Raw genomic sequence first — 20,341 nt, 5'->3', positions numbered from 1 at the left:
GTATTCCCATCTGACTTGGTTATGCCGACACACATAAAAACATATCAAATATATTTCGGTAAAGTCTACTAAATGAGGAAATTAGTGACGGTCCATGTATGTGTGTGCGTTTTGGAGAGAGCTTTCTCAGTCTCTTCGGAGAGCCGATTAAAATCTCTCTGAAGCTCGGACCTAGAGCTGGGGGGAATGTGTAGATTGTTCTGGCATTGCTCTGAGTGCCATAAAAGTGTTGAAAGGGCCATCTTCCCCAGACGTTTTGGCGCTGAGCTGGTTAATTATTAGACAGAGTCACATATTTTGCAGTTTAAGGAAACTTAGCAAAAATGTGTTCATTAACAATGATGATTCAACTTACACGAATCATGATTCATCCAGACGCATACGCTACACTGGGTAGCCGTAAAAATGGCTTTTGTGTGAAGGCAAGCGGGCTGTGGAACCGGCTTGTTTACAGTGAAGTGCGCTGGGGCAAAATCCGGCCGCAGCGGGATTTGAACACCGTCGCTTTCCTAGGGAGGCCAGGAAGGCTTTGAGACCTCGGGTTGATTTCAATTCTCGGCCGGGGCCCGCGCTGAGGGGTGCGGCGCCCAGCAGAGCGAGAGTGCGGTCTTTGGTCTCGGGCCTGGCGGCGCTGAGAAGCAGCGGGTGGTGCATGCTGCGGCTGAGAGCCCCGGGCAGACGGCTGTTTCGAGCGGCCTGCTGCGGAACCAGAGCACTTCGGCAGGAAGGGCTTCATAGCCTGTGATGTCTTCTGAACCTCGACGAATCTGTCGCAGAAAACCTTGACGGCAGATCCGAAAAGGCCATCAGTGGAGATGGGCGTGTCGAGGAACACAGAGCGCTCAGCTTCCGTCATCTCAGACAGGGTTAGCCACAGATGTCTCTCAGCCACGGTGAGAGAGGCCATGTTGCGCCCAACGGCTTGTGCAGCGGCTTTTGCAGCGCGTAGAGCGAGGTCCGTATCCCTTTGTAGATCCGCCACGCAGATAGCTTCCGGTCCTTCCTCATCCATTTTACGGAGAAGGTCGGCTTGGAAAATCTGCAATATAGCCATTGTATGCAGCGCTGACACAGCTTGCCCGGCGGCGGTGTAAGCGCGACCGTGCATGGCTGACGTCAATGGGTAGGCTTTCGAGGGTAGCGCCGTCAAAGCACGCCATCCAGCAGAGGGCGGGCAGAGATGGGATGCTACCGCTGCTTCCACTGGAGGAAGAGAAAGGTACCCTCTATCTTTCGCACCGTCCACAGTGGAGAATGCTGCAGAGACAGAGGTACGCATCCTGGCCGAGAAGGGGCCATTCCAAGACTTCGCGACTTCCTCGTGAAGCTCAGGAAGGAAAGGCACGGGTCTCGACTGTGATGGGGCGGTGTCCTTCTTGAGGAAGCATCCATCCAGCCGGTTGCGCAGGCTGCGCGGCCGCCTTCCAGTCGAGGCCGAGGTTGCCGACGGTGTGAGAGATCAGACGCATCAGCTCAGTTTCAATTCCGGCTCGTCTCCCAGACGGCTCGCGGGCAGCAGGGGGGATGTCCACAGAGCTCGCCCAGTCCTCGCTGCCCGATGCCAGGATAGAACAGGCCTCGGCTGGTTCGTTGAGCTCAATGGCGGAAGCGGTGGCAGACGGCGGCCGCTGTCTATCGGTGAGCGACTCGAGCGATGCCGGCGAAGCGAAATGTAGTCTACATTTTACTTGTTCTCAACTTGAATTGCTTAAGTAGACTAATACATACATTTAATGTTCTTGTAACCTTAAAGTGAAATTTTTTATAGTATAACCTTAGCTAATTATAACAAACTAGTTAAATAAATGCTGAATTGTTCATCTGCTAACAATTTAACAATAGCATGGTATAGCATTTGTATGAGTGCAGCAATTTAAAGCTTATAACATTGTTCTCAAACCAAGCCGCATGCACCACTTGTCACCTTGATGGTAACTCTCCTAAAATCAACATTAATAGAAATTCTTCTAAATTAGTAACAAAACAGTGACCGGTCACGGAAACTAGGGACACAAGTCGGTTCTGGGGCATGTTGAGTTATTCATAGATTCTGATCTAGTGTAATCTCCAAGCTTTCCAACGATGTGTAACATGTGGAAATCTGATAATATTTGGAGAAGTTGTGGCCATTTGAATTTAGGCACTTAAAAAAGCGCAAAGATGAGAAAACGACCTCTAAAGATTGTGCAGTTCTCACCGGTCTCTGCTGCTGGGAGTGACAATAGGGCTCATTTACATCTCATTTAGATAAGCCATACCCCCTGTAAAGCTCCCCCCTGTGCTTTACAGCTTTTTTTGCATTTCGAATGAGTGCACTTCTGCCGCACTAGGCGAAAAACAATTGTGCTGCCCCTCTATTTGCAACGTACCAGCAACAACACACAAAGAACAATATGCCATATAGTCTACATGTAACGCAAAACCAGCAACAACACACAAAGACCAATATGCCATATACATATAACGCAAAACCAGCAACAACACACAAAGACCAATATGCCATATACATATAACGCAAAACCAGCAACAACACACAAAGACCAATAAGCCATAGGCCTACATATAACGCAAATAGTGCGCAACGCTCGTGTGCCCAAAAATATTCAAGTTTATGCAGGAGGCAAATGCCTGCTGGCATTTTTCTATAAGCAGTCATGACAGGAATTTTCCAAATAATCACATTTCATCTCCTCAAATTACATTTACATTTATCTGACGCTTTTATCCAAAGCGACTTACAATTGCTATATATGTCAGAGGTCGCACGCCTCTGTAGCAACTAGGGGTTAAGTGTCTTGCTCAGGGACACATTGGTGTCTCACAGTGGATTCGAACCCCGGTCTCTCACACCACAGGCATGTGTCTTATCCACTGCGCCATCACCACCCCTAAATTACTGTTGCAAATCTCTTTACACCACTTTCTTATGTGCGTATACACACACATATGAAATGTCCGCAAGCACATTATATCATCAGCAGGTTCAGCATCTTAAATAACGACTAAAGAGCAAATGAAGCTTAACTTACATTTCAGAAACGCGCACGGCGGGCCTTCATCGCAGCAAAGGTCTTAACTGCATCCTCTATTTCGATTCTCTGTGCCAGTTCATGTTCTATGGAGATTGTTGCCAGTCCATTAACTCTGTTCCCTGTTCAAAAAACGTTCCCCATTCAAAGCAATCGGGACGTCACATATGAAACAGCCAGCCACCACTGTCAGCGAGCCGAGCCACCGTATTCAAGCACTGAGAGCGCGCGCGCCCCGAGCCCACGAAGTGCGGCGAAAACATTTTCGGTGTAACTGCACGGTTAATTTCGTCTGCGACAATCTTTGCGGCATCCGTCTTCATTGAATTTTGATATCAGATAGAGCCGGCCAGAGCACAGCATAATAAGTAGCCATGCGGTTCACTTGGAGGGCGGGGGCAAAAGCGCCGGGTTATTCAGTATGGATATACACACAGACAATGACACGCCACGCCCCTACAGCATGCTACAATCTCCGAAAACAAGCTGATTTCAACCTCAAAATGTAAGCTTTTAAATATACCAATACTGCTATCTCAAACATGGAGAGGCTTCTTCGTGATTTCAATTAACAGATTCTGCAAAAAATTGAAATTCACCAAATTTGAAAAAAAAACTCTTCTTTCTCATTTTGCTCGAAAGTTGTGCTGCCGACTTGTGTCCCTGGTTTCTGTGACGGGTCACTGACCTCCCACTTAACATTAATCTTGCACAAAAAACATATTACACTTAATTTTAACATTTACTCTCCCCTTTGTGTACCATCGGCAAAGCATGCTGGGAAATAGAAATTCCAGCCCAGTTTCAGTTAAATTTAAGTTTGTCTGTAAACTTAATCCTGAATAAATTGGCAAATCTCAGGTAATTGGTTACATCAAATTTTTTAATTTAAGAAATGTATTGTTTAAGCAAGCAGAACTTGCAGATTTTTATTTGTACTCATACATTTTTATTGTTAACTTGAAATATGTGAGTAAGCTAATTAGTTAACTTAAAATAATCATGTAATCTCAACTTTATTATTTTAGTGGAAACTTGGCTAGCTTTAACCAGATAATTGGTAAAAGCTTTGATAGCTTTTGAATAGCATAGCATTTGATGAATGAGTACAGCAATTAATATACATGTATCATACACTGGTAACCCCCCCCCCCCCAAAAAAAATAAATAAATAAATAAACAAACAAAAATATCTTCTAAACTAGCATAAAACATTAAACGGTACTAAATTTCCTGCTTAACATTAATCTGGCACAAACAATTTTTACATAACACTCAATTTGAGCATTTACTCTACCTTTTAAGTGTCATGGCAAAGAATTCTGGGAAATAGAAATCACAGCCCAGTATCAGTTAAATTCAAGTTTGTCTAAATTTAAATAAACAAGTTCATGGAACTCAAAACAATGAGACAATTCAACTTACTTAATGTGTCACTTTTGTGAACTCAAAAGAAGAAAATTTCTAAATACTCAAAGTTAATTTGATTGAACAAATTTGTATAATGTATAATAAGACATTGCATGTCTTGGCCTTTTTTTGTTGGTCTTAGCAAAAAGATGGCGCCGCTGTGTTTGGCCTGCCACTTGCTCCTCTGTTTTGTTATGTTTGTTTTTGCTACCGTCTCGCCGTTTATTGTTTATGATCGCACTACGCTGTTGGAATTGCGTATTACAACTAATTGCCTCCTAAATGCCCAGTACTTCAAACAACCACCGCCACTATTGACATCAATTCCTCCTTTCCTGAGACGCCCTGTCTGCTTGCTACCAAGCGGTAAGCGCCGCAGAAGACGCGGTCGGAGAGGCGGATTATGTGTAAGGCTGAGGACTTTCCTGGATTCTCCATCGTCGAGGAGTGGAGATCGATCAAGGCTTGGCAGTGTTAGAAGATCGCGGGAATGCTATCGGTGGCTTCGGCCGGTTGGCTCCGACACTGGCATTCCATTTTCGTGCCCCCGCCGCGTGAATACATCCACCCGGGGCTGCGTCAAAGGAAACCTCTGTTCAATTCCTCGTGTTACACCAACGCCTGTCAACTCGACCACGCTCAGCATGGCTCTTTGTAACACCAGATCGCTCAATAACAAAACATTTGTTCTCAATGATGTCATCTCATCTTACAAAATTGGATTTGTTTTTCCTCACCGAAACCTGGCTTCCCCCAGGTGACGTCAGTGTCACAGTGTCTGGTTTGTGTTTCCCGGGTGTCCACTAGAGGTCTCTTCCCCATACTGTCACCATTCACTCTGGAACTGCATTCCCCACAATCCTTGTCTGTACCAATCACTGTTCATTGCACTCAGCTGTTCCCCGTCATCATTGTACCCAGCTGTTCCCTGTTATACTTTGTTTAGTTCTGTGTGTATATATACCCTGTCTGTTTTAGTGTTTGTCACGGAGTCGTTGTTGTATGTCACGCTACACTTCTGAGGTCTGTTACTAGTCTGTTTCTTGTTTATTTTGTGTATTTGTTTTTGGACTGATTAATATGGATTTCGACCCCTGCATGGATGACTACGATTCTGATTACTTGGATTTTGACCTTTGCATGGATGATGACGAATTGGATTGCCCTAACAATAAACATACTGTTTTTGGATCTACCTGTTCTCCTGTGTGTTCCCGTGACATACAGTGCCTTTTCAGACCTCCTCCCCGCTGGCTATCTTTGCTTAAACATTCCGCGGCAAACGGGTAGGGGCGGGGGGATAGCTACTGCACACAGACAGTCCTTGAAGTGCCGCCAGTTGCTCACTAGAGGGTATTCCAGCTTTGAGTTACAAGTATTTGTACTCACACTGCCCTGTCCTATTTTATGAGCAGTAATCTATCGGCCGCCTAAATTAAATAGGGATTTCTTAAATGAGTTCTCAGAGTTTTTGGCAAAGTTTGACAATATTTTAATCTGTGGTGACTTTAACATTAATGTTTGTTGCCCCTCTGATAAACCTGCTAACGATTTTAATGCACTTTTAGACTCATTGGATCTGACTCAGTCCATATCTAGTCCCACTCATAGGTTAGGTCATACTCTTGACCTTATCATTACTCGTGGGGTGACTGTGTCAACTTGTTAGGTCCTGGATTTTCCCATCTCTGACCACTCTCTTATATGTTTTGACATCTGTGCTGTTCCTCCTGCTGTTCCAATGCTGTTTAACCAATTAATAACCAATTAATTTAACCAATTAAATCTTCATCGCAGGCTGTGACGTGGCAGAGCACAGTGTAGTGCGTTGATGACTCATCGGTCTCTCATAATTATTGAGACACTGTCTCTTAATTATTCATTACACCACGTGGATCTTTCCACAGACAAGTCCAACTGTGATATCGCTTAGTAAAGGAGAGAGACAATCATGGGACGCAAAATTTTCGTGGTGCAAAAGTCAAAGTTCAATATATTTCCCCGCGATGCTGCCAGGGCTAGACTCTGGCTCCGGGCGGTTGGTTGGCCATCAACCACGGACACTTCAATACGTGTGCCGCAAACATTTTACCCGAGAGAGCTTTGAGAACTGGAGAATGGTGGACTTTGGCCTTGTCGATGACCAATGCAAGTTATGTCTTGCGAGTAATGCGGTACCAAGTCCTTAGGACTTTTCTATCCCTTCAGAGGTAGGCTATGTGTATGTCTAAAATGTAACCCTGGTCATTTTACTTGCCTTTTGTTAAATAAGCGGTCGATATGAACATTTAAGATATTTCGATAATATATCAATTGTATGCTTAATGCGGGAGACTTGTGAATGTGTAGTGTTGACGTGTGGGCCGGGCGACACCGTGTGGTGCCTGTGTGTGTGTGTGTGTGTGTGTGTGTACGTGCTTGCATGCAGGCAGGGCGAGCCTGCGAAATGATTCGGGGTCAGAGAGAGAAGCAGTAGGATGTGTGTTTGGACGAACGACTGAAAACTCTGAAATTATTGTTCATTATTGATCGTACATTGTACAGAGGTCAAAATTATTGTACAAATACGATAATTATCGTACATCTGGCAACACTGCTTGCTGAGGACAGTTCCCCCTCTCCCCTGCCGTGCCACACCCACTCCCTCCCTTCTTCTTACAGCCATCCACGCCCATTTAAGTAGCATTTTTCAAAAAGATTTTGAGCTAGACTTGAGCTGAAAGAGGGGGGTTTCATGTCCCTTTAAATTGTAATATTTAGAACAGAACAAGAATTTAAAAAATAATAACTATAAACAAGCCAAAACGAAATAATTTAAAGTGAAAGTAAAAGTAAGGGGCATTATGCTCACGTAACTGTCATGATACAACCAGACACAGGTAGATCCAAACGCAGCGTGAGTTTATTAGAGGGTAGTCAGACAGGCAAGGGTCACAGACAGCAAACACAGCATAGGAGACAAGGCAATACTCAGAGTCCGATAACCAGGCGGGAAGACAGAGGCAGGCGGCAGACAAGACGGAATCCAGGAAACAGGCGATGGGTCAGATACACAGACAGGACTAGACTAGGAAAAGCTTGGTGATGTCCACAACAGTAAAACAAGACTTAGCAATGAGTGATAGTTAGAGTGGAGTATAAATGAGTGTGGAGCTGCGTGAGGAACTCGATGCAGGTGTGAGAGTGATCAGTGGAAACAGGTGTGTGTGAAATCAGTTCAGGGTGTGTGCATGATCAGTCCCAGGGAAGGCAGTGCAGGGGTGGAGCACCCTCTAGTGACACTCGAGGGCAATCCAGCCGAACATCGTCACATAACCCCCCCTTTAAGGAGCGGCTTCCAGACGCTCCAAAGAATATCCAGGTGGGGGGCAGAGTGAAGACGATCCTGGGGGAGGGACGGAGGGCCAGGCCCGTGCAGGGGAACGGGACAAGGAGGTAGCCAAGGCGGGCCTGGGCCGCAGAGCGTGGGCGACCAGGGCGGAGCAGGACGTGATGGCGGCCAGGGCGGAGCAGGACGTGATGGCGGCCAGGGCGGAGCAGGATGGACCAATGGCCAGGGTGGAACCCCCTCAGGCCTCCCTGGGTGTGAAGACCTCACGGGCAGCCACGGCAGAGACGACCCCTCAGGAGACCACGGTGGCACGCCCCTCATTGTCCCTTCGTGGCCTCTACTGCCCCCCTCCAAAAAATACTTGGGGGAACCTACGGGGACATAGACTGGAACTGGAGGCTTCGGGGGTTCGGCTGCCGGCTTCACTAAAGGTTTCGGAGGTTCGGCTGCAGGCGGCTCTGGCAGTTCGGTAGCAGGCTCTGGTTCAGCTAGGCAGACGTGAAACTCAAGCTTGTCATGGCTGACGTGAAGCTCTGGGTCATCGAGGCTGACGTGAAGCTCTGGCTCGTCGAGGCTGACGTGAAGCTCTGGTTCGTCTAGGCTGACGTGAAGGGCAGGTTCGTCAAGGCAGACGTTAAACTCAGGTTCGTCAAGGCTGACGCGAAGCTCAGGTTCGTCGAGGCTGACGCGAAGCTCAGGTTCGTCTAGGCTGACGCGAAGGGCAGGTTCGTCAAGGCAGACGTTAAACTCAGGTTCGTCAAGGCTGACGCGAAGCTCAGGTTCGTCGAGGCTGACGCGAAGCTCTGGTTCGTCGAGGCTGACGCGAAGCTCTGGCTCGTCGAGGCTGACGCGAAGCTCTGGCTCGTCGAGGCTGACGCGAAGCTCTGGCTCGTCGAGGCTGACGCGAAGCTCTGGCTCGTCGAGGCTGACGCGAAGCTCTGGCTCGTCGAGGCTGACGCGAAGCTCTGGCTCGTCGGGGCTGACGTGAAGCGCAGGTTCGTCAAGGCAGACGTTAAACTCAGGTTCGTCAAGGCTGACGCGAAGATCAGGTTCGTCGAGGCTGACGCGAAGATCAGGTTCGTTGAGGCTGACGTGTAGCTCTGGCTTGGCAGAAAGGAACCCTGGAAAGGCGACCTTTATGGACTTCCGCGTTGAGATCAGTGGAGGATCAGCCATGCTGGAAACCAGTCCTGGGTAGCAATAGACCGATCCGATGGCAGCTTTGATGGTAGGTTTGACGTGAGGATTCTCCGGCTCGTCAAGCGTGACATGACTATACCCTGGTTCGGTGAATGCCGCGGCGTCGTGGAGCTCCTTCTCCATCTTACTCACAGCGAGAGCAGAACCATTCAGTAGAAGGGCCATGTCAATATACTGCATTAAAGTACAGTGGGGATCATGAATGGGCATCAGTGACCGGAGCGGTTCAGATAACCCTCCGCGGAAAAAGACCATTAAACATTCGGTACTCATTATCGTGAAACGTGCCAGTTCAACAAACTCTTTGACATACCACTCAATCGATCGATCCTCTTGACGAAGTCGCATAATCTCAGCTCCCGTATCCGTGTTCGGTATTGCTGCGAAAGCTCGACGTGGAAACTTGCTGTCCAATTTTACCGGGAGAGCTTGGCGTGGTACTGGGATTGGCTCAGGGCTGACAACTGTGAAGACAGGTTGAGTCTGCGATGGTCCCGGTGTGGAAACCTGAAGACCGCGAACCATTTTGGCCAACCTCTCCAATGACGAGGTGAGTTGATCCAGCTGATCCCGGTGTACAGCGATCAGATCCGCATTGGCTGACTGGGAGGCATACAAGGCTGACATGCTGCTGGATCTGTTTATGGCTTAGTCTTCTGTCATGATACAACCAGACACAGGTAGATCCAAACGCAGCGTGAGTTTATTAGAGGGTAGTCAGACAGGCAAGGGTCACAGACAGCAAACACAGCATAGGAGACAAGGCAATACTCAGAGTCCGATAACCAGGCGGGAAGACAGAGGCAGGCGGCAGACAAGACGGAATCCAGGAAACAGGCGATGGGTCAGATACACAGACAGGACTAGACTAGGAAAAGCTTGGTGATGTCCACAACAGTAAAACAAGATTTAGCAATGAGTGATAGTTAGAGTGGAGTATAAATGAGTGTGGAGCTGCGTGAGGAACTCGATGCAGGTGTGAGAGTGATCAGTGGAAACAGGTGTGTGTGAAATCAGTTCAGGGTGTGTGCATGATCATTCCCAGGGAAGGCAGTGCAGGGGTGGAGCACACTCTAGTGACACTCGAGGGCAATCCAGCCGAACATCGTCACAGTAACTCTCTCATTAGAATCAAAATGTTTCAACATTCGCGAATCGCGATGTATATGATGGTAAACTATTCTTTTTTATAGGCTTTGTACAGTGCTTGAAGTGGGAAAAGAAAGGTTCCAGTACTCTCTTGCATTGGCAAATCATGACATTTGAGATTTCTACAGTGAAAAACTAAACTCATAACAAAACTTATTGTTATTTATTAACAACATAAATGTATTAAAACAAGTAGTGCGTGTGTGCACGTGCGTGCGAAAACGGAACTCCTCCAAGTCTGCAAGTCCAAAAATACATTTAGATTACTACATTTTATTTAATTAAATGCATTTATGGTGAGATTATTATATTTTCATGTCAGGTGTTTTGACCACGAACCATATGAGCTGTCACTTTAATTCACCGCGTGCAGCACAGCAAAAATAGACTCGGAATGATCTCTGTACTGCTGTATACGCACAGCACCAGGAGCGCATTGACGGACCGCATGCGCGTGCAGTGTGAAAGCTCGAACCTGTTAACATGGGTGCGGAAAAAATAAGCACTGCATACGCACTGCAAACGAAGTATATCAACGGGCGTGACACTGGCGCTTTTTCTGTCAGTGGTCGGGTACCGGCTACATGCGAGAAGTAGCGGTACGCAAGAAAAAGTGCAGGTACGCTTAAGAGTAAAATGTAAGTGCCGTTCCTGTGTACCGGTGTGTACCGCCCCACTTCGAGCACTGGCTTTGTCAACTTCACTCACGTTGCAATATCGACAGGAAAAAATCATCCTTTTCACATGCGCAAAAATGTGCATGGAAACATCACAGTTGAGCGGTTCTTAGGCCGTGTGTCCACCAAAGCGTTTTTAGCCGACTGAAAACGCTGGACGCTCTGCTGAAAACGCCTAGCTGTGGGCGCTTGAGAGCGTTTTGGCAGCGCCGCGTTTTTTCAGTTGAGACGATTCGTTGCTATGATACAGATATCCGCAGCACAGTTTACTTGTAACTGATTTCACAGATAATTTTGTTTCATACTAAAAATTTATTTTTCATCCATTTTGTTCGGTTAGCTCTGCTGGTTGACGTCGTTGTACAGAAAGAATGTTGTGACAGTTGGTCGTGTGGTATTTGTCCCGCCCCTCCTCCACTGTGATTGGACGGCTGTGTAAAAAGTAACAGTGATGAGCGCAGCGTTTTACCCAAAGTTGAACATTTTTCAACTCTCGGCGACCAGTAAAAAACGCCGGGCGCTCAGCGCTTGAGCGTTAAATACGCGCTCAGCGCCTTCGTACGCTCATGGCGTTTAAAAAATGTGGCGCTCCCATTGAAAACAATTGGAATTTTACGCCAGCTGCGTGAAAAAACGCTTTGGTGGACACACGGCCTTACGCTGAATGGTACGAATTGTAGCTTACTACTGCTATTTAAACAGAGCAGTGTGATTTTTATATTAGGTAGACTATTTTATTATTTTAAAACACAAAATATTGTGCTTTTGTCAAACTGTAAACTCTTGTCAAACTTAACCTACAACTGTCACCCAACCAAAATCACTTCACGAAGTGATTCACTTCACGAAAATCACGAAGAGTTTAAAAGCAAACATATTTATAATTCAAATGAGAATAAAGTTAGTGTTAATTACAATTTTAAGGAAAACAAATATATTGATCTGAAATGTGTGTGTTGCTGCCAATGGACTGAACGAGAGTGTGTTGCGGAAGCCGCAAGGAACGACGAGTGTTTGTGTGTTGCTGCCGATGGAGCGAACGTGTGTTGCGGATGGAGCGAACGAGTGCGTGTTTTGTGTATATATATTAATGAGAAGGGTGGGCCTGCTTATTCAGCATAATCTGGTCCCAAGCCGGTTCGCAGGACGAGAGGGCAACACCCATGTCAGGAGAAGCATTCAGTTTGTTTCGTTGTTTCGTCTTCATTTTGGTCAGGTGACATGTGGATGATTTATTTTGCATGAATTTGAATGGTTTTTTAGTGTACTTCTAATCAAAGCTATTATTATTAATATTATTAGAAAACGGAATTTATTTATTTTTTTTAAATTTAAATCACTGGTATAGGATTACAAATTTATTTAAATGTTTTAATTTAGGTTCAACAGTATTTTAACTGAGAAAGTGCACACACTGTTTTTCATTTTTGAGGCAATCAAGGTTTTGGACATTAACCTCTTGTCACATCTCAAAGGTCAGCTGGGCCTTTTGTTGATCTAATCAGGCTGATTGGATTAGCATCTCAAGGCTCTGAGTTACACTGTTACCTGATGAAATCAGGTAACCAGCTGAATCATGTACTTTCCTTTACATGTTTTGTTCAAGAGTCCCCTCCTCTATGAAATTAATCCAACCCCCTTGAAAGGGTATATGAACTAAATGTATACTGCCTTAGTTAGACGTGATTGAGATGACTACAGCGACGCAATAAAGAACTTATACCTCAACTATCTCCTGGTCTGCAACTCTATCTTTTCTACACTTGAGAAGAAATAGTTCACAACAGATGGTGCCGTGACCTGGATGGAGAAACTGAAACTCAACAAAGAATGAACTTTTCCAGACTGATTTGAAACTTCAAAGCTCAAAGATCTCAACAAAGCTAACTGAGTTCCAGAACTGAAGTTCAACAAAGATCTCAACAAAGATCTCAACATCTGACTTTCCAGTTCCAGACTGAATCTTTTGAATCCAGATTGAGCTCAACAAATATTTGACTTTCCAGTTCCAGACTGAATCTTGAAACTTCAAGCTCAACAAAGAAAGAACTTTCTGACTGAGTTTCCAGACGGAACCTTTCCGTACAGCAAACGATTTGGTGAGTTTCACTCTATTCAAAGAACCACTGAAGACCAGTACAAAATTTGTCATTCCTCTGCGCCGCCAGAGAAGAAGTTAACAGACAGCTGTAGGGTTTGTTAACTAAAGTTATCCTCTAAAGTTTCTGTTAGAGATGAAAGTGATCCTCTGTTGTCAGGCAGGGAAGAATTTAGCATTACGTGTTATTATTTGGTGATCCTCTGTTTCAGGCAGGGAGGTTTAGCATTACGTGCTAGTTATTTTGTTTTTGTTTTTTGGTGATCCTCTGTCCACAGAGTAGAATTAGCATTATGTGCTAGTTATTTGTTTTTTTGTTGTTCATCCTCTGTTCACAGAGAAGGTTAGCATTACTTGCTAATATTTGCTATCCTCTGTTTTCAGCAGAGAAGAATTGTTTTTATCCTCTGTAAAGTTAGGGAAGACTTATCCTCTGCTTTACCAGGGAAGGTGATACATCCACTGTGTAGTCATAGAAGATTAATCCTCTGTTCAACAAGGGACGTTTAACAACAGTTAATAGTTTAAACTGTTAACAGTAGTTTGTCCTCTACTTTGCTTAAGAAGGTTCATCTTCTGTTTAATCGGGAAAATTTAACAACTGTTAAAAGTGTGTTAGCAAAGTGGTTTACCCTCTGCTTTGCCAGGGAAGTGGAAAAAGTTTTTTTCAGGCAGGGAAGATTTTAGTATAAATTGCTAATATTTTGTGTGTTACCCTTTGCTCTGGGCAAGGAAGGTTAACTGTGTTATCGAGTGTAGCCTCTTTTGATCAGAGAAGATTTAGTGTTTTTGTTTGTTTTATCCTCTAAAAGTTAAGAAGGTGAAAGATCCTTTGCATTTTTCTTTTAGGGAAGATTAGCGTAACATGCTAATAGTTTGTGATGTGTTGGTAACAAGGAAGTTTAACCAGATTTGATCTGTGTTAACAAGTATACCCTCTGTTGATCAGAGAAGTTTATTTTTTGATTGTGTGGTAACAAAAGAAATCCACAAAATGGTTATAAGAAATGCTAGGCTAGCTCCATCAACTGTGAAAAAATTGACTAGCTAGCCCTTTATGGACAGACAGTGAGTTCAAGTCATTGTTAGGAGAGAAAATGGATTTGATAGTGACTGAGTCAATTAGATTGGATTTGACAAAGAAATTTGGTATTGATCCAGACAAAGTTTGGTCTATTGAAGAATGCAAGAAGGTGTTAGGTGCATGTATCAGAAAGAAAAACATGAAAGGCATAATCTGTTGCCATAGAGAATATAGCTTATCCATTGCACAAGAACAAACTAGGTGTATTGATAAGTTAAATGAACAAAACAAACAATTGCAGACTCAAGTGTCCTGTTTCAAGACAAAGGTGAGCCATAATCAGGCCTCAACCAAATGTGACTCTGAAGACCAACAGTCAGATGAAAGCTATCCTGATTTACAGTCTTTCTGTAGACTAGAAAACACTAGAAATTCTGGTTTGATAGATAAAGATGTAAATGCATTTGAAGTGTGTGGAGCAAGACAAAAGGCTCAGACTAGGGCAAAAGGGATTGACTCTGTTCAATCTGTAACCCCCATACTGCAGCTCCAAGCAGTCAAATTATCTTTAGGTCCTAAAGAAATCGAGAGAATCGCTGAAAATTTGCCATCAGTGCAAAGAAATTTTTCTGAGTTTAGGAGAGAATTGTCCAGAAAGATGCGGCTCTACGATATGTCTCTAGCTGAAGTCACCCAGCTAATATCACAGATCTTGACTGAGTCCGAATTCAGTGATTTTGAAAATGCTGTAAACTATTTTGAGTTTCAAAATGCCAGAAAAGATGACTTGAGAGAGGGAGTTATGAGAGTGTTAAAAAGCATTGTTGGACCAAAAGTGGACTGGTCAAAGATAACTAGTTGTGTACAGAAGAAGAATGAAACTGTTAGTGAGTACACTCAAAGATTTTGTCAGTCAGCAGCAGCATACAGTGGTATAGCTGACACTTCAGAGAAGGTGCTAGAAGATAATGGTCCCCTAGTTCGCACATGGTTTGATGGTCTGTTGTCAGAACATAGTAAAGCATTGCCCTTCTTAGACTTAACATGGTCCACTAGAACCATACAAAACAACTTGGAGAGGTTAGCTACTTGGGAAAGAAACTCTGATGTCAAGGCAAGAGTGAAAATTGCAGCAGCATCCTTTAAGGTCAACGCAGAGAAGCAACAGAAACGCAAATGTCCTAAGAGAGAGGGCAGCAGTTGTTATTATTGTGGTAAACATGGACATTGGGGAAAAGAGTGTAGAAAAAACAAAAAGAATGTTAGAGAAACTAACAATGTAACTCAGCTTCTGCTCAGCCTGCTGGCTGCTCTGAAGCAGCCCCTCCCCTCGTCATTAAGCTCGTTGGGCAGCTGTTTTAGTTGTTAACCAGTTGGGCTGTGAGTGCTTTATTTCCCCACTAACTTGCAACAGAGATAAAAGACTTCTGTTTTTGTTTAATAGAACAAAAGGAAAGTGACTGTCTCAGTTTTTTCCTTTGGGGGACACTGGTTAAAGTAGACTCACAGCCTTAAATTTTATTTTACAGCACAGGCCTTTCATCATGAATAGTGTTAGGTCAGACTGTAAACGTAAAAAAAAGCCATCATGCAGTGTCCACAATAATGCAGAATATTGTCTTCCAGCGTGCACCTGTCACGAATCCGTCCTCATGTATGATGTCTGCTATGACTGAAGTTTTGTTAGAGGATGAAGGAGAAATTACTACAGACGAGCAGGTTATGCTGTAACGTCCATCACGGAAGTGTTAGCTTCAGGACGTCTTCCAGATCATTTTTCAGCTCAAGCTGCAGTAGCCCTAACAAGAGCATGCACGCTAGCTTCAGGATCAGTTGCTAATATCTACACAGATTCCAGATATGCTTTTGGGGTAATTAATGATTTTGGTGTCATTTGGCAAACCAGACAGTTTCTAACTTCTACTGGATCCCCCATTAAGCATGCTGAATTAGTGAAAGATCTAATGTTTTCCATGAAACTTCCAAAGAAATTAGCAGTGATCATAGTGAAAGCACATCTCACAACTAATACTACGGAAGCATAAGGTAAATGCTCTTGCTGATATGGCAGCTAAACAGGCTTGTTTCTATGCAACTGTACAAGTTTGTTCAGGTAGTGCAGCACAGAAGAAAATTATGCCTCCTGAATCAATAATTGATCTGTACAAAGACGTTTCCTCCATTAGAACCAAAGTGGCATGGGCCACATTAAGTGATGTTGATTACAGCAGCTGCAGTATTGTGTCAGAAAAAGAAAAAAAAATGAAAGAAAAAAACATGAAAGAAAAAAAAAACCTGGACTTATGTTTCACACTGTAACGTTGTTCCCCCACCTACAGGGATAGGTTAGGACACGGAACCAGTGAGGAGCCGAGGGAAGAACCGATTGCAACAGGCGTCGGAGGCCAACCCTTCGGTGAAGAATCCCTCATAGGCCTTCCCATCCATTAATCCATCCTCACCTCACTGCGTTCTTTAGGTGTCATAATTAAGAAATAGGGAAGGAGGGAACAAAAATAGCAGACTCAGAAAAGTTTACAACCATAGTGTTTGAACAAATACTGCTCCACTGTGTAGCAGAATCAGAAAAAGTTCACAATCCTAGTGTTTGAACATCATAGACATCGCACAAAGTGTGGACTCCAGAAACAACATATTCTTAGAGCTGATGAATATGTCAAGAAACGCCTTGTTTGCTGGGAAGAATGTTTGCATGCCACACGCACCTTCAGCAGGAATCCCATGGGTGGCCCACCCTATCTCCAAATGTGACACGTGTACCTTATTCAATCATCATACCAGTGGATTATACAACAAGGATACATGTCACAACATAACAATTCCTCCCGCTTCTCTGTGTTGCATTCCAGGATTACCATCCTGCAACCTAACTTCAGCTACTCCCATCATGACAGATCTAGTCCTGCCAATGATGTTCTATTGGTACGTGGAAAATTATGCTCCAGCATCGACTCCACTGGGTGAAATTCCTCGTGAACGTTGCAGCTTTGTGATTTAAAGAGGAACAGAATCCCATGTGTACGTTACTACCACAGATAAGAAAGAGGAAAATGACTTAACAGAGTGTTTCTCCAGAATCCCATCCCTACCCAATTTTTTTGCAATAAATCAGTTGTGTATGATCTCTCCACCAACTGACACTTTTTGGTTATGTGGAACTTCTGTCTACAGCATCCTCCCCGGCCAATTCAACGGAAGGTGCACCCTGGTTTATGTTCTACCAGCTATCAGAGAAAATACACACTCCACCCCAAGCTCCCCACAACTACAAAATTCAGCTCCTACCACTAACGAAGCAGATGGCTGCATTCCAGGACTCACTTGTGCACAAACATGGTGGTCAAGAACTCTTGGAGCATTAATACCATCTTATGGTGTCATGCAAGCCATTGATCAAGTCAGAAGCTTATCGAATTCTGTACAGAAATTGGCCAATGATACGGCTTTGGCCCTTGGTAACATCACGGACACTCTCGCTTCGCACAAGATAATGATCTTACAGAACAGAGTGGCCTTGGATTACATTCTAGCGACGCAAGGAGGAGCCTGCACCATCGTCGGACCTGAGTGCTGCACCGGGTTAATGGATCCAGCAGAGAACTTGAACAAAATCCAACAAGACATTCTTGATCTTTCAGCAAAATTACATCAGATGACTGAAGATAAGTCTTCATGGTTCGGAAACTTGATTGGTAAACCCTGGCTGTGGATAAAGGAAATAGCAATTATGTTGTTGTTTGTTCTACTGGCGTACTATCTATGCGTCCACAGTATCAAGTGTTTCATTCAACATATGAATCACGCCTCTCTCGAGAAAATCACAGTTCCTACCAGAAAAGACTATTACCCGTAGGGATGTCACGGACCCTAAAATTGCATGTTTGTTTAAGTGTCTAAATTTGTATTTTGTGAGAGTTATTTAGAACTCTCAAAGGGGGAAATGTAGGATTACAAATTTATTTAAATGTTTTAATTTAGGTTCAACAGTATTTTAACTGAGAAAGTGCACACACTGTTTTCCATTTTTGAGGCAATCAAGGTTTTGGACATTAACCTCTTGTCACATCTCAAAGGTCAGCTGGGCCTTTTGTTGATCTAATCAGGCTGATTGGATTAGCATCTCAAGGCTCTGAGTTACACTGTTACCTGATGAAATCAGGTAACCAGCTGAATCATGTACTTTCCTTTACATGTTTTGTTCAAGAGTCCCCTCCTCTATGAAATTAATCCAACCCCCTTGAAAGGGTATATGAACTAAATGTATACTGCCTTAGTTAGACGTGATTGAGATGACTACAGCGACGCAATAAAGAACTTATACCTCAACTATCTCCTGGTCTGCAACTCTATCTTTTCTACACTTGAGAAGAAAAAGTTCACAACACTGGCGACCCATTTTTTAATTTTGGGTCGCGACCCAGGGTTTGAAAACCACTGCTCTAACACCTCAGTTTGCACAAATTGTGCGTAACTTGGGTGTTATTTTAGACACGAGTATGCGGTACGATGTACAGATCAGTGCAGTCGTGAAGGTGAGCTTTTACCACTTAAGGCCACTTAAGGAGTAAGGTCAAACCATTTTTGTCCAGAGCTGACCTTGAAAAGGCCATTCATGCCTTCATCAGCTCGAGGATAGACTATTGCAATGCCCTTACCATTGGACTTAATCAATCATTGCTCAATAGGCTTCAACCGGTACAAAACACAGCAGCACGTCTCCTTTGTAATGCCTCCAAAGGCTCACATATCACCCCAGGTCTCTGTTCGCTCCACTGGCTTTCGGTGCTTTTTAGGATGGAGTATAAGGTCCTGCTGTTCGTGTTCAAGGCCATCAATGGTATGGACCCGGCCTGCCTCGCAGAACTATTAACCGTCTATAAACCAGTCAGAACCCTGCGCTCCTCTGACTACACCTCTTTGGTGATTCCTAAGTGCAAATATAAAAAGTTTGGAGGTCGGTCTTTTGCCGTCCAAGGACCTATGCTGTGGAACGCACTTCCACCTCACCTACGAAGTATTACTATATTGAGTACTTTTAAATCGCAGTTGAAAACTCATCTATTTAGACAAGCTTTTAACACGTAGCTTCCGTCCCGTTTCAATTGCTTTTTATGTACACTTATGTTTTTTATATATTGTTACTCTATTGATGTTTTACTGGAAAGCGCCTTGTGCACCTTTTGGTTGTTGTAAGGCGCTCTACAAATAAAATTTGATTGATTGATTGATAATTTAAGTTGGCCCTACTCAAACCAATTAATTATTTTGAGCTTTAGGGTTTACCGTGAGGTTGAATGTTTGACATTAAAATATTTGATTATGGTTGAATCTATTTTTTCAAGTTCCCTAAACTCTAAATTTATGAGAGTTGTAAAAACTTCAAAAAATATTTAGTTTTACCTTAAATCTCAGGAAATTAATAATAGTTAGCTAAACTTTTTGGCACATTTTGAGTAAAAGGTACTTTCCATTATACGTTAGTGATACTGTTTGGGTTTACATTTGTTGATATAAATGCAAATTGTTGTTTTTATTGTTTTATCTTTTAATAATTGTAAGATTTGTAAATGTGTAAAAATGTAAAAATCAAATGAACCCTCAAGCCGTATTTGGGCAAATTGGGCAAAATCTTAATCTTAAAATCTTAAATCAAAAAGTCAAATTTGTCTAAGCATATTTTGGCATCTTTGTATAGTCTCACCTACCACAGATGTTTTTTTTTTGTTGTTTTTTTTTTTATTACAATTTTAACTTGTGATAAAATTAAAAACTTAAGAGGTTAAATTCGTTATAACAATGGTTTATAGGTCAGCCATATGCAGCCATTGAGTACTATACAACCATCTAGCGGCTATTAATATGATTGCTTTTTTGTTATTTTTATAGCAACATATGACACCAGTTTTTAGGTTTTGGCTGTCTGAACTTAGTGGAATGATTTTTTTTTTACTGTAGTTAAATACATATGACACAAAAATAAGCATATATTAAATAGTTTACAACATAGTTTGTAACATACAACATAACATACATAATTTTAGAGGTAAATAAATTAATAAATACAAAAAAGAAATGGCATAAATTGATAGTTTTTATTTTAGGAGATAGTGATATAGCATTTATAATCAGATCACACCTGTGACCTTCGTGCCCAAATTTGTCCACGAAGGCGTAATTAAGGGCTGCTATGTGAATATGGCTTGAGGGTTAAAAAGTTTAAAAATGCCAGTTAATTCTGTTATAATAGTCTAATTTAGTGCTGACAATTCAGTAAAACAAGAGTACTTTATTATTACAAATATCATTTTATTCTTATTTATTTTTTTTATATCCAGGCACAAGAAGTGAAAAATCTAAATGTTTATAAACAGTTATGCTTATAAACAGGAAATGAACAGTTCA

Source organism: Siphateles boraxobius, unplaced genomic scaffold, assembly GCF_051911475.1.
Source record: "Siphateles boraxobius isolate OS27281-9 unplaced genomic scaffold, OSU_SipBor_1 7, whole genome shotgun sequence".
Lineage (NCBI taxonomy): Eukaryota > Metazoa > Chordata > Actinopteri > Cypriniformes > Leuciscidae > Siphateles > Siphateles boraxobius.
Note: the sequence above shows the minus strand (reverse complement) of the source record.